Consider the following 12386-nt stretch of genomic DNA (forward strand, 5'->3'; position numbering starts at 1 on the left):
AGTCCAGCAGGCGGGAAGCGATGGAATTAAGGAAAGGATGCCCTGACCGTGAGATGGTCTCAGCTGGAGGGGGTTCTGCCAGAGACACAGTAAAATCCCCATGCCTAGGGACATTTAAAGTCAGATGGGACAAAGCACTGGATAATATGCCAGAGAGAAACAACCCTGCCCTGGCTGACATGGTCAATGTCCTCATGGGTGGATTTCAATCCAGCCGACAGCTTTGCCCTCCCAGTCCATTTGCGGCATACAAAATACAGGTACAGTTGACAACGCTCAGATGCCAGACTATTAGGGGTTTCATCTCAGTGCCCAGCCCCCTAACATTTTAGCACCCTGCCATGGGAACCAGCCCCTAGCACAGCATGGCTGGAATCCACAGACCTCTGGTTACCTGGGCCAGCCACTCTGCTGCCTGCCCAGTCAGGTAGCTAGATGGCCACGGGCGGCCGTTTAGGCCTGCAGTTAATTGCGCTTGCAGATTTCCTGCAGCTGCAGGCACAAAATTTTGAGAAAAATTAATTGCAGGCCCAAGTAAGGCCTTTGCCACAGAGACTGACTATCACTATATGGGACGGTTTGCACAGGTACCCTGTCCTGGTGAGGCCTCTAAGCACTATCACCATAGAAATGTTCATAATAAAAACCTGGCTGTTCAAAAGCACTCAAGAACATGCTCAAATCCTTCCCTGCTAAGCCTGGCACTGAAGCCCCTGGGTAGCTTTAAGCACACACTTAGCTTTCAGAACGTGCTTAAGAACCTTTGACTTCAGTGTAGAACTAGGCAATTTTTTTCTTCCAAAACTTTTTGGCAACAGCAAAACCTTTCACAAATTCATATAAAACCAAAGCTGAAAAAAGTCAAAACATTTGGATTTTTCAATTCAATTAAAAAAAATATTTTAAATGCTCTACATTGAAATGAAAACTTCCATTTGGGGTTGAACTAATGTTTCGTTTGACTCAAAACAAAATGGTTCTGCAACTTTTTGATCTGCCACAAGTTCCAAAAAAGTTTTGACCTGAAACAATTTTGTTTGTTTTTGTAAAAACCACTGAACCCACAAGTCTGTTATTCTCACAGCTCTGCTTCAATGGGATTTCATCACATGCTTAGAACTGAGCACACGCTTAAGGGCTGTCCTGACTAGCGATGCTTTCCTGAATCAGGGCCCAAAGCTGGAGGCTGATTTCTTAAGTCAGGCTCATAGATCTTTCCCATCTCTAACGCATCTGATCCACAGACCGAACCAATGGTAACACTCCCACTATATCTGTATCTACGCACTATGTGTATACCGTTTTTAATTCCAACCTTTCGCTGTGATCTGTCTGCTGCTAAATGGAAAGAAAAAGGGGGGTGAGGGGGAAATTGAGATTGTCTTCACCGAGATTAAACAAAGAAGAGCCTTAATCTTATTTGAGTCATCTAGGTGAGAGAAGAGCAAATTTACATAACACTGTAAGTGCTCATTAACTGATGTTAAATGACAGCCAAACACCTATAGGATAACACGGGGACTAGCAGAGAATACTAAAGGGGTCCCTTCATCCAGATCAGGGATTTTCTACAAAGAGCCCGCGCTACTGAGGGCATAGTCAAAGCCACCGCAGCTCCCCAGGGGCCTGCACACTGGAGCAGCAGTCTCTCTGCCAACAGCACTGCAGAAATGATGAGAACGAGGACAAGAAAAATGACCTGCTTCTCGTCTCATTGGACTCACCTTTCGAAGGCCAAGGGAGAGTGCTGTTGGCAGGACCCTTTTGGATTGGACCGGTCAGACCTGGTAAGCGAGGCAAATGGGCCCCTGTCATCTTGGCAGAGAGCTTCTGCGCGTTAATTCCCCAAACTCTGTGAGCAGCCACCAGTGTGTGTGACCTCTAGGGCATCAGCTGCATGGGTTTCTGTAATGATCAAATCGATGGGCCAGGAAGTGACCAAGGACTCAGTCATAATTGGAGCCTCACTGCACCAGGTCCTGTACAAATATATAGGAGGGCACAGAGCCAAAGGGTTTACAAATGTTATTAAAGCGAATGTTAAAAAACAATATAATACAGTAACTCCTCACTTAAAGTCGTCCTGGTTAACACTGTTTGTTATTAGCTTGCTGATCTACTAGAGAACTTCCTCGTTTAAAGTTATGCAATGTTCCATAATAAGGTTGTCTGGCTCGCCCCGCTCCGCCTGCCCACCCGGCGCTCCTGCCGGGGAGCGGGGTCAGGGGCTTGCCCCGCTCTGCCCACCTGGCATTCCAGCCGGGGAGCGGGCAAGCCCCGAACCCCACTCCCCAGCAGGAGCGGTGGGCGGGCGGGCAGAACAGGGCAAGCCCCCACACCTCGACCCTGCTCCCCGGCTGGAATGCTGGGTGGGGGGAATGGGGCAAGCCCCTGTGCCCTTCCCCGCTAATCCCCTGCCTCAACCAAGCTTCACAATCATCACTGGTGAGTACGGTATTAAATTGTTTGTTTAAAATTATTTAAAACTTGTACTGTATATAATGTTTTTTGTTTAGCAAAAAAAAAAATTCCCTGGAACCTAACCCCCCATATTTACATTAATTCTTATGAGGAAATTGGATTCGCTTAACAGCGTTTCGCTTAAAGTATCATTTTTCAGGAACGTAACTACAACGTTAAGCGAGGAGTTGCTGTACATAGGTTGAGAAAAGAGTGTCTATACATCTGGGTATGGTGCTTAGATTATCCACAACTACCAAGTTTGTTTTAAAAGTCATAATATACATATAGTGCATAATCAGCAATAACCCAAATTTAGGTGAATAAATTTTAACAATACAGTTTAGATATTAGCATCCAAGTATTCGGGGACATCACTCATGAAAAGTTATACAGAGATTTGGTCATGGAAAGCAATGAGTGAAGACTGTCCCTCAGTAATTGAGAATTTAGGGTAGGTTGTCCATTTAGAAAATACAATCCATCAGGAAAGTATTTCAGTTATGGACTATTTTAATCCAAGAAAGCATTTCCAATCTAAGAAAATCAAATCCTGGATCCCACTTTGAGCAGTATCCAGTAAAGATGTTTCAGGGAAAGTACAAGAAACCCCCCTACTGGACAATTATGGAATAACCTGCCCCTACAGGAAATATCTGCCTGTCCCCATCATTTGAAGACTGGATTACCTCCTGAAGCATGAGGATGTAACGTTGTCTAATAATCTGTGGCGGTGTGTATGTGGTTCCAAAAAAATATGTCCCATCCCTTCCAGAATCCTGCCAAATTCTTGGACTCAGTTATATCTATTTTTGGATTTTATACTGCCACCTATCACTGTAGTAGTTTACCTTTTTGTATATAATGTGGTGGTGAGTTCCACAGGCGAGTCATGCATTATGTAAATAACCTGACCAGGAACAGCACTCAGGTTACATACTCTGCCCTTGCCTGGAATAATACTTGAAGTGGATTCCTGTGTTCATTTGAAATGGACTCTTGGCTCAGCACCAAAAATAAAATAAAATAAAAAAAAATCCAAACACCTGAAATGGATTCTTATGCTTTCCTTGGGATAATAAAAATGTTCATTGTGTATAGAGCATATCTACCGCACCCTCGAGAAACACTGGTGAGCAGGATAGTGCCTGCTATATTAGGGTTGAAATCTGGCCCATTGATTTGAGTGGCAGCCCGTGAAGGAACTGCATTCCTACAGCCGTCCCTGGAATGCACTCTAAACAGGAACCCTGGAAGACAAAGGACCCCAACTGGATTATTTTGCCTTCCAGAAATGGACTTTTGGAAATCTCTAAGCCCACTGGAGTTCTGGGTTCCATTGCGCAGACTTCTATCTCTTTCAAAGCCTACAGGGAAGGCGGCAGGGGTGGGGAGGGTGGGGATTTAATGTAATACTAAGCCACGCTTTCATCTACCACTCGTGTCTCATCCCCGACTTTGCAGCCTGACTTGATAACATTTTTAAAAATCCAATTTTTAAGAAAGCCGAGATAGAAGGGAGCCTCCTCGATCAGAGTAATTGTGTTACGAGTGCTCAGAAGGCTTTGTGATGTCCCAGGAGCAAGTGGCCGTTTAAATCTCATTCAGGGTCAATTTCTATCTACTGTTGCTTTGCTCTCCCTTTCCAGTCCGCCCCAGTGTATTCTCTAGCCATGGACCCATTTTTCTCCCCCCTCCTGTAATACGAGTCTTCCGGCATGAAGGAGACGTGGACTTTGTACGTCTTTGCCAGTTACAACAGGCTGGGAATTAAGTTTGCTGGTCACACTGGAGGTAAAGCAATTTTACTTGCCAGCTCGTACTTGTTTTCCCAGCGTACTTAGCTGTCTGCTGAACTTTCTGTGACACAAATACATAACGACAGAGACACAGCCTCTCGCTCTCCTTCAGGAAATCCTGTAATGTTGTCCTGTTGCAACGTACTTCATACAAAACATTCACACAAAACACTTTTTTCTCTCTGGTTTCAGAGTAACAGCCGTGTTAGTCTGTATTCGCAAAAAGAAAAGAAGGACTTGTGGCACCTTAGAGACTAACCAATTTATTTGAGCATAAGATGCATCCGATGCAGTGAGCGTAGCTCACAAAAGGTTATGCTCAAATAAATTGGTTAGTCTCTAGGGTGCCACAAGTCCTCCTGTTCTTTTTTCTCTCTGCAGAACGGTGACCCACCGGTCAGCACGCCCCTTCCTGGCTGGGTACAGCATTGCAGGATCCTCCCTTGCAGTCAGCGCCTTCCGGCAGACATTCAGGCTTTCTGGCCTGGTCTGGTCTGGCTCTTCCCGGCAGTGACTAAGTCCTCTGGCCCAGCCACATAGAGTCCCGCCCCTGCTGGGGTATCAGTGTCTCAGAGACACGATCCTGCTTATCAATACGGCATCATCCACCCCACCTGGGCTCCACCTCAATCCCCCTCTCCTTTCAGAATAGCAGGGTCCCAGGGTTTCCCCCAGCAGGGCTCAAAGACCAAACAACTAAAGCCGCTGCTCACCCCAGGCTTGAGCACGTTGGCCTTCCGGGGTCTCCTGCTTTTCTTCCAGAACATCAACCCCCAGGGCTGCCTCTCTGGATCCTTGACCCTCTTTCAGGGCCCACCACAGGGCTAGCTCCTGTGGTCCTTTTCCCCAGAGAAAGGGGCCTAGAGACACCTTTTCTGCTGGCTCGCCCCTCCTTCCTTTATGAAACAGCCCCCCACCCCCACCCCAGGTGCAACAACTTTTCTGACTTCAAGGAGAAGAGGCCAGGGGCTGCAGAGACATAGGAAGGCACTGTGCGCAATTAGAATTGCCCATCTCGCAGTACCGAGAGATGTATCATTCACTGCACGTTTGTGGATGTGCATGTGTTTACATGTATGTGCACGGTCGATGGGAGGGAGGCAACGGGCCAAACTGAGTTGTTTTCCCTCCCAACAGCAGAGCCGTTAAAGCTCGTGTAAGGGGACTGTTGCCCCCTTACTAACATTCAGTGGGGGTGGTTTAGTTGCCAGCTCCCAGTACTAAAAGGGGGAAGGGTTGATGGGGAATCAGGACCCTGAGACTGCCAGTCCCCAGGAACAATGGGGAGAGGCCAATGCTCCAGGTCAGCCTGAATGACAGGGCGGGCAGGCTAATCAGGGAGTCAGGAGGCCGGGGGTTCCTGTCCTCCGTGTGAGCTGGATTTGCCTGGGTCAGACAGAGTGGGGCCGAGCTAAGGAGAAATCAGGGGCCCAAGCTAAGTTGGGAGCAGAGCTGGCCCAGATCCAGAGGGACCAGAAAAGCAGCCCAGAGAGAGCAGACCCTGCCCTGGGGGGCAGAGTTGCAGCCCCAAAGCCAGAGGCACAGCCCAGAGAGAGCAGACTTGCCCTGGGAGCAGAGCTGCAGCAACCAGAGCCAAAGGGGCCAGAGAAGCAGCCCAGGGAGCAGGTCAGTGCTGGGAGCAGAGTCACAAAAGCAGCCTGCAGAGCAGACCTGTCCTGGGAGCAGAGCTGCAGCAACCAGAGCCAGAGGGGCCAGAGAAGCAGCCCAGGGAGCTGGAGGCAGAGCAGCAGCAGCAGTGCAGAGACCGAGTGGTGTAGCTGGGGCTGGAGCAGTCCAGAGCTGGGTGCGGTGAGCAGCGGGGGAGACCGCGGGGGACCCTGGGCAGCGGGCCCAGCACAGGGAGGCGCCTCAGCCAAGAGGCTCTGCAGGCCAGGCTTGGATCGTAACCCCGCCAGGGCGGGGGCGACACTGGGCAGAAGGGTCCTACCACTTAGAGCCTGAGAGCGTGTGGCCACCACCAGAGCAAGTGTCCAACCCACAGCATCCCTGCAGCACAGGCAGGGCCAGAGAAGGAGGCCTGGGACTTACAAGGAACAGACAGTGAACTGCCCTGACGTTCCAGAGACACTGTCTGTGATGTTCCCTGCCACAGAGTGGGGTGATGTGTTTCCTTTAACCTTTCCCATTTTTTCTTATTCTTTTTAAAGTTAATTGTTGAGTAAATAACTTGCATTTGCTTTAACTTGTATGTAATGGTCAGTGGGTCAGAGAAGTGCCCAGTGCAGAGAGAGTACCCCGTAGTGGGGACACCCTAGCCCCTGTCCTCGGTGACGCAGCAGGGTTGGGGGTCGAGCCCCCCAGGAATCTTGGGCCCAGCCTTGTTGGGGTTAGGAGGACTCTGCCAGACAGGAGAGTGGAAGGGGAGTCCTCCAGGGGAGGGAGGCCACTGGGTAAAGGAAGTGGGAGCGAGGACTCAGATCCTTTCGCTAGCCCACTTCACCGGGGTAGTACAGAAGCCAGGAAAGTTCCCCACAATAGCGGGACTATTCCCCCGCTTACACTCGGAAGGCACCACCGTCAGACCCTTGGTTCCCAACCTCCCCAGCAGGTGCTGCAGGAAGCATTAGAAATGGTTACGCGCTCTCTCACTCCTTCTAAATAACAACCTGAGCGAACTCACGTGGCGCTCCAGATGCTCCACGGTCTTACGGCCCCTAATGGCTCTGTAATAAAATAAATCATTGTCTTTGCATTATCCCAATTAGACGCAGGCAATAACGCGCTTCGGTCATTACAGAGTCGGCAAAGGTACCCAGAGGGTGTGTGCTGGCAGCTTGTCGGGCTTTGCTGGAGGCCAAGCGCCTTCGTTGTCCCCAGATCTACGCTGTGCCAAGGAGGCCGGAGCGGGGCTGAGATTGGGCTGAGCTGACACCGAAATCTTGGGAGCTGATCTCACGAGATTCTGGCTGCTGGCCCTGGAAATCTCCTGCCAACACCTCAGCCTGGCAGACGTCCACTCTCCCGGGCTGAAATCTCTGTCCTTTGCACTCACTTAGCACAACAGCAGGACAGAGGGCAGAATTCAGCTGACAGTGGCTAATTCACCCTGCGAGGGGTCTGGGAACCTCCCCAGAGAGCCAGATTCGTCCTTTCACCAGCCCCCAGTTCATCCCAGACACACGTGGAGTCCTACGTCCTCGCAATGCAGCTAGTTCTTGAAGCGAGCGTCAGCACAATGCGGGGGCGGGGGTTGGGAGAGCTGCCTACAATACCTGGGGGAAGGAAGGAACGCCTTGCACAGTGTCCAGCGGTCCGGATTCCATTCCTGGGCTTCATGTGTGAGTGACCTTGGGCATGTCACTTAGCCCAGATCCTCAGAGGTAGGTAGGCAGCTCACTCCCACTGGGCCTTCTTCTCTCTGTGCCTCAGTTCCCCATCGGTCAAACCAGGATGATGCTAATACCCTCCCGCCTCTGTCTCAGGGGGCTCTCGAGTGTTTCGACAACTGAAGTCACAGAAGTGGAGAGGGAGGATGTTGAGGAAAGGGCCTGATCCTTCCCCGAGCTCCCTGTGGGCCGGGAGATGTAGGGCAGGACACAGATTAGAGCCGCTGACCTTTCCCAAAACCAGGCCATTTCCACATGGGCCTTAGGAGCCCGTTAATATCATCTAGAGGGGGCCCCTCGGGCTGCCCCGTGGTTATTTCTCATCCCCCACCCGCCCACCCCAGCCCCCCATGCGTTACACTGCACAGCCCTTGAGAAGCAGTTGGTGCTGCTGCAGCAAAGAGCGGCCTTCTCCGGCTAGATCCTGTGGCTAGCTTGATCCTGTCCTCGGGCGCCTGCTCATTTTAATTAATCCTTAATTAACTCACTGCTCTTTCCTCCTCATCACCATGCGAAGAGGAGTTTGCTGTTGCCTTTCAGGTTCTCCGTCTGCTGCTTAATAGCCACTGGCAATTTGCCACCCCAGGGATGGGATTCAAAGGCCTTTCCTCCTCTCATCTGCACCAATCGAGGCTCTTAACTGACGCCCCTGCTCTCTTGGGGAGTGGCTCTATGGAATGATAGGGGTTCGCTTGATCAGGTGACCCTGGTAGTGGGGGCTGCCTGGAGAGTCCCAAAGGGTTTGATCAAGGGAACAAGATTCAAAGCCCCACATTTCAGAGGCCATTCAGATCCAGGGGGTTTCTTTCAACCCCTTATGACAGGGCCCAGGTGTTAAATTTGGATCATGGCTCTGCTTCCACAGCTAGCCAGCACTCAGCCATAATCTAGGGCAGACTGGCTCTTGTCCCAGGTCAGATCTCTACAGACTATTGCACAGGAATCATGCTACCAGCTGCTGACATGCAGCCAGTGCTGGGGTGCAACATGGCCCCAGCAGTTATCAGAGTTTAACCCATAAGGTGCTATCCCCCTTCCTCCCTCCTTTAGTTAACTGGCATCCCCAGCGGGGTGGGTCTAGTTTAGATTGTAACTCTCCAAGTTGGGTACTTGGCATTTGATTGATCTATGAAGTGCCACACCCACCGATGACGCTGTATATGTAATAGTCATAACAGCAGCAAAGATGAGATCTGGCAGCCAATTGAAGCTGCAGAGGGTAATGAGGAGCCTGCCTAGAGTGAGTTATATTCCAGGCTGTCCTCGTTGGCTTTTAATTTAAAACGATAAAGACGGAACTATGCCTCTAATTTTATTGAGGTGAATAAACGGCGTAAAATCAGGGTTATTTGGCAGTGGAAGAATAGAGGAAGATTAGCCTTTCACTCACTTTCAATATGATTATCTAAGAGCCCAATCTACAGCAATCTTTCGCTGCTCCCCAGCAGCATTGCTTAGGAACACCTAGATTCATGGATTTAAGGCCAGAAGGGACAATTATGATCATCTAATCTGACCCCTTGCATAGCATAGGCCAGACAATCTCACAGTATAATTTCTGCAGCAAGCCCATAACTTCTGGCTGGAGCTGTAGTGTAGCCCTTAGAAATATATTCAGTCTTGATTTAAAGACGGCACGTGACAAAGGATCCACCACTTCCTTTGGTAAGTTGCTCCAATGGTTAATTACCCCGAGAGTTCAAAATTTGCATCATATTTCTGGTCCAAATGTATGGAGGGTCTGCTTCAAGCCATAATTGAGCCATTGACTGCTCATAACATGAAAGTGACATTTTTGCCATTTGTTCCTAAATCATAATTTTAGTAAATAATAAATAATTGCTTAAATCTTTTAGCCCAAGCTTTAAGATCGAGAGCTTCCAGGCTCAACTCCTGCTGCTGACAATCTACCCAAGGGCACAAGGTTACATTTATAACCAGGACAATCTAACATGAGGGGGGGAAAGCCCAAGCCCACCCTGGAGTTCAAACCAGTCCATGATCCTGAGTATGGAACCTGACCTCCTGATATGCATTCACAAAAGAAAGAAAGCCACACAAAGAGTTTTTATCTATTTGCGTTACCCTAGCCCCTAGGAGAGCCAGGTGAACAGTGAACAAATACTACAGCACTTCCATGATCCCACTGTCCGAAACCCGTCACTCATGGAGGTTCTTTCAGAACAGGGCCCAGGTTTAGCCAGCAGGCGGGATGAACCCCAGGCCTCGTCATTCCACACACCCAGCGGCTCTGTGAGGGGCTTGGGTTTGGGATGTCCGCACAGGGCTCGCTCGGCTCAAACCTGGTGACGAACCTTTCCAAGGTCAGAGTGCAGTGCCAGCAACGGGATGATTTTCCTCGTGGTTGTCTGTCCCCATGGCCCTGCTACGCAGCATCCCCAGCTGCTGTGGCATTTCTAGGACGAGACATGGGGTGGTCGTGATGAAAAGGACAGATCTTTCTCTTCATGAAATGCCACAGTCCCTGTTCTTCCCCCAGGAGCGACCTTTCCTTTCCCAAAAAGAAAAGGAGTACTAGTGGCACCTTAGAGACTAACCAATTTATTTGGGCATAAGCTTTCGTGGGCTACAGCTCACTTCATCGGAAGCTCACGAAAGCTCATGCTCAAATAAATCGGTTAGTCTCTAAGATGCCACAAGTCCTCCTTTTCTTTTTGCGAATACAGACTAACACGGCTGCTACTCTGAAACCTTTCCTTTCCCGTTCCAGTGCAAATAGCTAACAAGGTGCTCACGGTGGGAGTCAAATGGAATCAGTGCATTTCCAGACCCTGGCTCTGCAAGCCCTTTTTATTCCCTTTGCAATCAGAGACGCATCCCCGTCATTAGGGAATTAAGACGCACACTAGGAGTGGGTCACCAAAGCAGTGGGCTCCTGCTCTCTGTGGGCAAAACTCCCATTGACCTCAAAGGTGTTGCATCATGCCTCGTTACCCTGTCCTGTAGCCCAGAGTTTGAGTCGGCAGCGTTCACGGTTCTCTCCCCAGCTGGTTTATCTGATTCTAGCACATCCACCTGCCCACCAGCAAAAATGCCAGGGTCACCGATTTCTTTTTTAAGCACACATTCACGGCTCCCCTTGACAATAACGTGGATTTCTGAACTATGACTCCGCTCTAGACACCGGAGTGCTGCAATAAATCCAGGGCTTCTTAGGGAGTCATGCAACAGCCAATCACAAGGCTGGAGTTCACCTCCAGAAAATCATGCCCTTACCACCGGAGCTATAGGAAATTGTCCGTACTCTAGTAGCTGTCTAGGGCCTACACTGCAAAGAAAAATCTGCTACACCAAGTCTCAGAGCCTGCTGGGGCAATGGACTCGGGCTCACAAGGCTCGAGCTGCGGGGCTAAAAGTAGACCCTCAGACCGTCCCCCCTCGGCAGGCTTCAGAACTCAGCCAGAGGCTATGGGCCTAGTGCTGGAGTTCAGGTTCTGGGACATAGATAGCTTGCACAAACGGCTTTATTCTACATGAAGTGAGGTCATTCCCCCTCCTCCCCGATCTCGTTTAAAGCCCATCCCAGGCAATGATTGATGTTTGAAAAATAGACCCACGCTCCAGAGTGGCTGGAGAGACTCTTTGCTCCCGGAGTATTAAGGATTTCATAGAGGTGGCGTTGGCGGGCCTGGAGGAGTCGATGTGGCTTCTTTTTAACCAGCCAGCAGCATCCGCGGTCGGGTAGGGGAAGTGATCCCTCCTCCCTGCTGCAACGCTATCAATATCCAGCTGCTGAGTTATCTCCCCTGTTCCTGCAATCCGCGCCCTGCCATCTCCGAGCCTTGCCAGCAAGACCAAGCCATAAATCTATGTCCCTTTAAACGGCGCGCTCCTGTGGTCTAATGACGGATCATTGTGGGGGAGGACCGCTCTGTCCAGCTGACAATTGTGCGAGCAAGAGGGAAGAAAGGCAGTGGGAGAAGAGGCACCTCCAACCCCAGAGCGACCCTGACATGCGTACATGAACCCTGTTGCACTGGGGCTGATTTATGGTGTCTGAAGCTCCGGTTTGCAGCTCGCTCGTTGTGAATAAGCGTTGGCCATGAAAAGCCCGGCTCGCTGCCTGACTCCTTGCTCTGGAGACGAATGGGGCCTGTCACTTCTGCCATCTCTTTGCTATTGATTTTTTTATACATCTAATGAACACTCCAGCACGATGGCATACAACTGCCCCCCCTCCCCATCTCCATGCATCACCGGGGGCACGGAGGTGCCCACACAATTACCTGTGTAGACAGAGGCAGGACAGGGATTGCAAATGACCTTATCACAGCCCACAACGGATGAGGATTGTAAACCAGGCCCCGACTGCCAAGATAAATGGCCCTTTCCTGCCTGGTGATCTCACCCATTTGAGCAACAAGCGACCAGGGCTGCTGGATTCCTGCTCACAGCCTAAGTGGCTAATTTTCCCGGGGCCCATTTGGGACGGCAGGGCAGAAGGGTGCTGGCAAGGTGAGTCCTGGGTTTGCAGTAAGCAGAGGGTGAGTCACCCTCCTGCCTCTGGGTCAGGTCCGCAGCAGGTGTCGCCGGCGACCTCAGGGGAGCTGGGAGCGCTCAGCTCCCGGGGAGGATAGGGGAGGTTGCTCTGTTCAGACAGTGCCTGGCTTTTACAGGTGCCGATGAGCTGCGTTTCTGGCTCCCGCACCGGCCACAGGCCAGGCAGGAGGCTGACAGCATGCGGGGAGGTCATGTGAAATCAGCACCCTGAAAACAGTGATCCCATCCTGCTCCTCCCTCCCGGCCTCTGCTGGGGGGG

Source organism: Lepidochelys olivacea (assembly GCF_965140295.1).
Source record: "Lepidochelys olivacea isolate rLepOli2 genome assembly, chromosome: 19".
NCBI classification, from domain to species: Eukaryota; Metazoa; Chordata; order Testudines; family Cheloniidae; genus Lepidochelys; species Lepidochelys olivacea.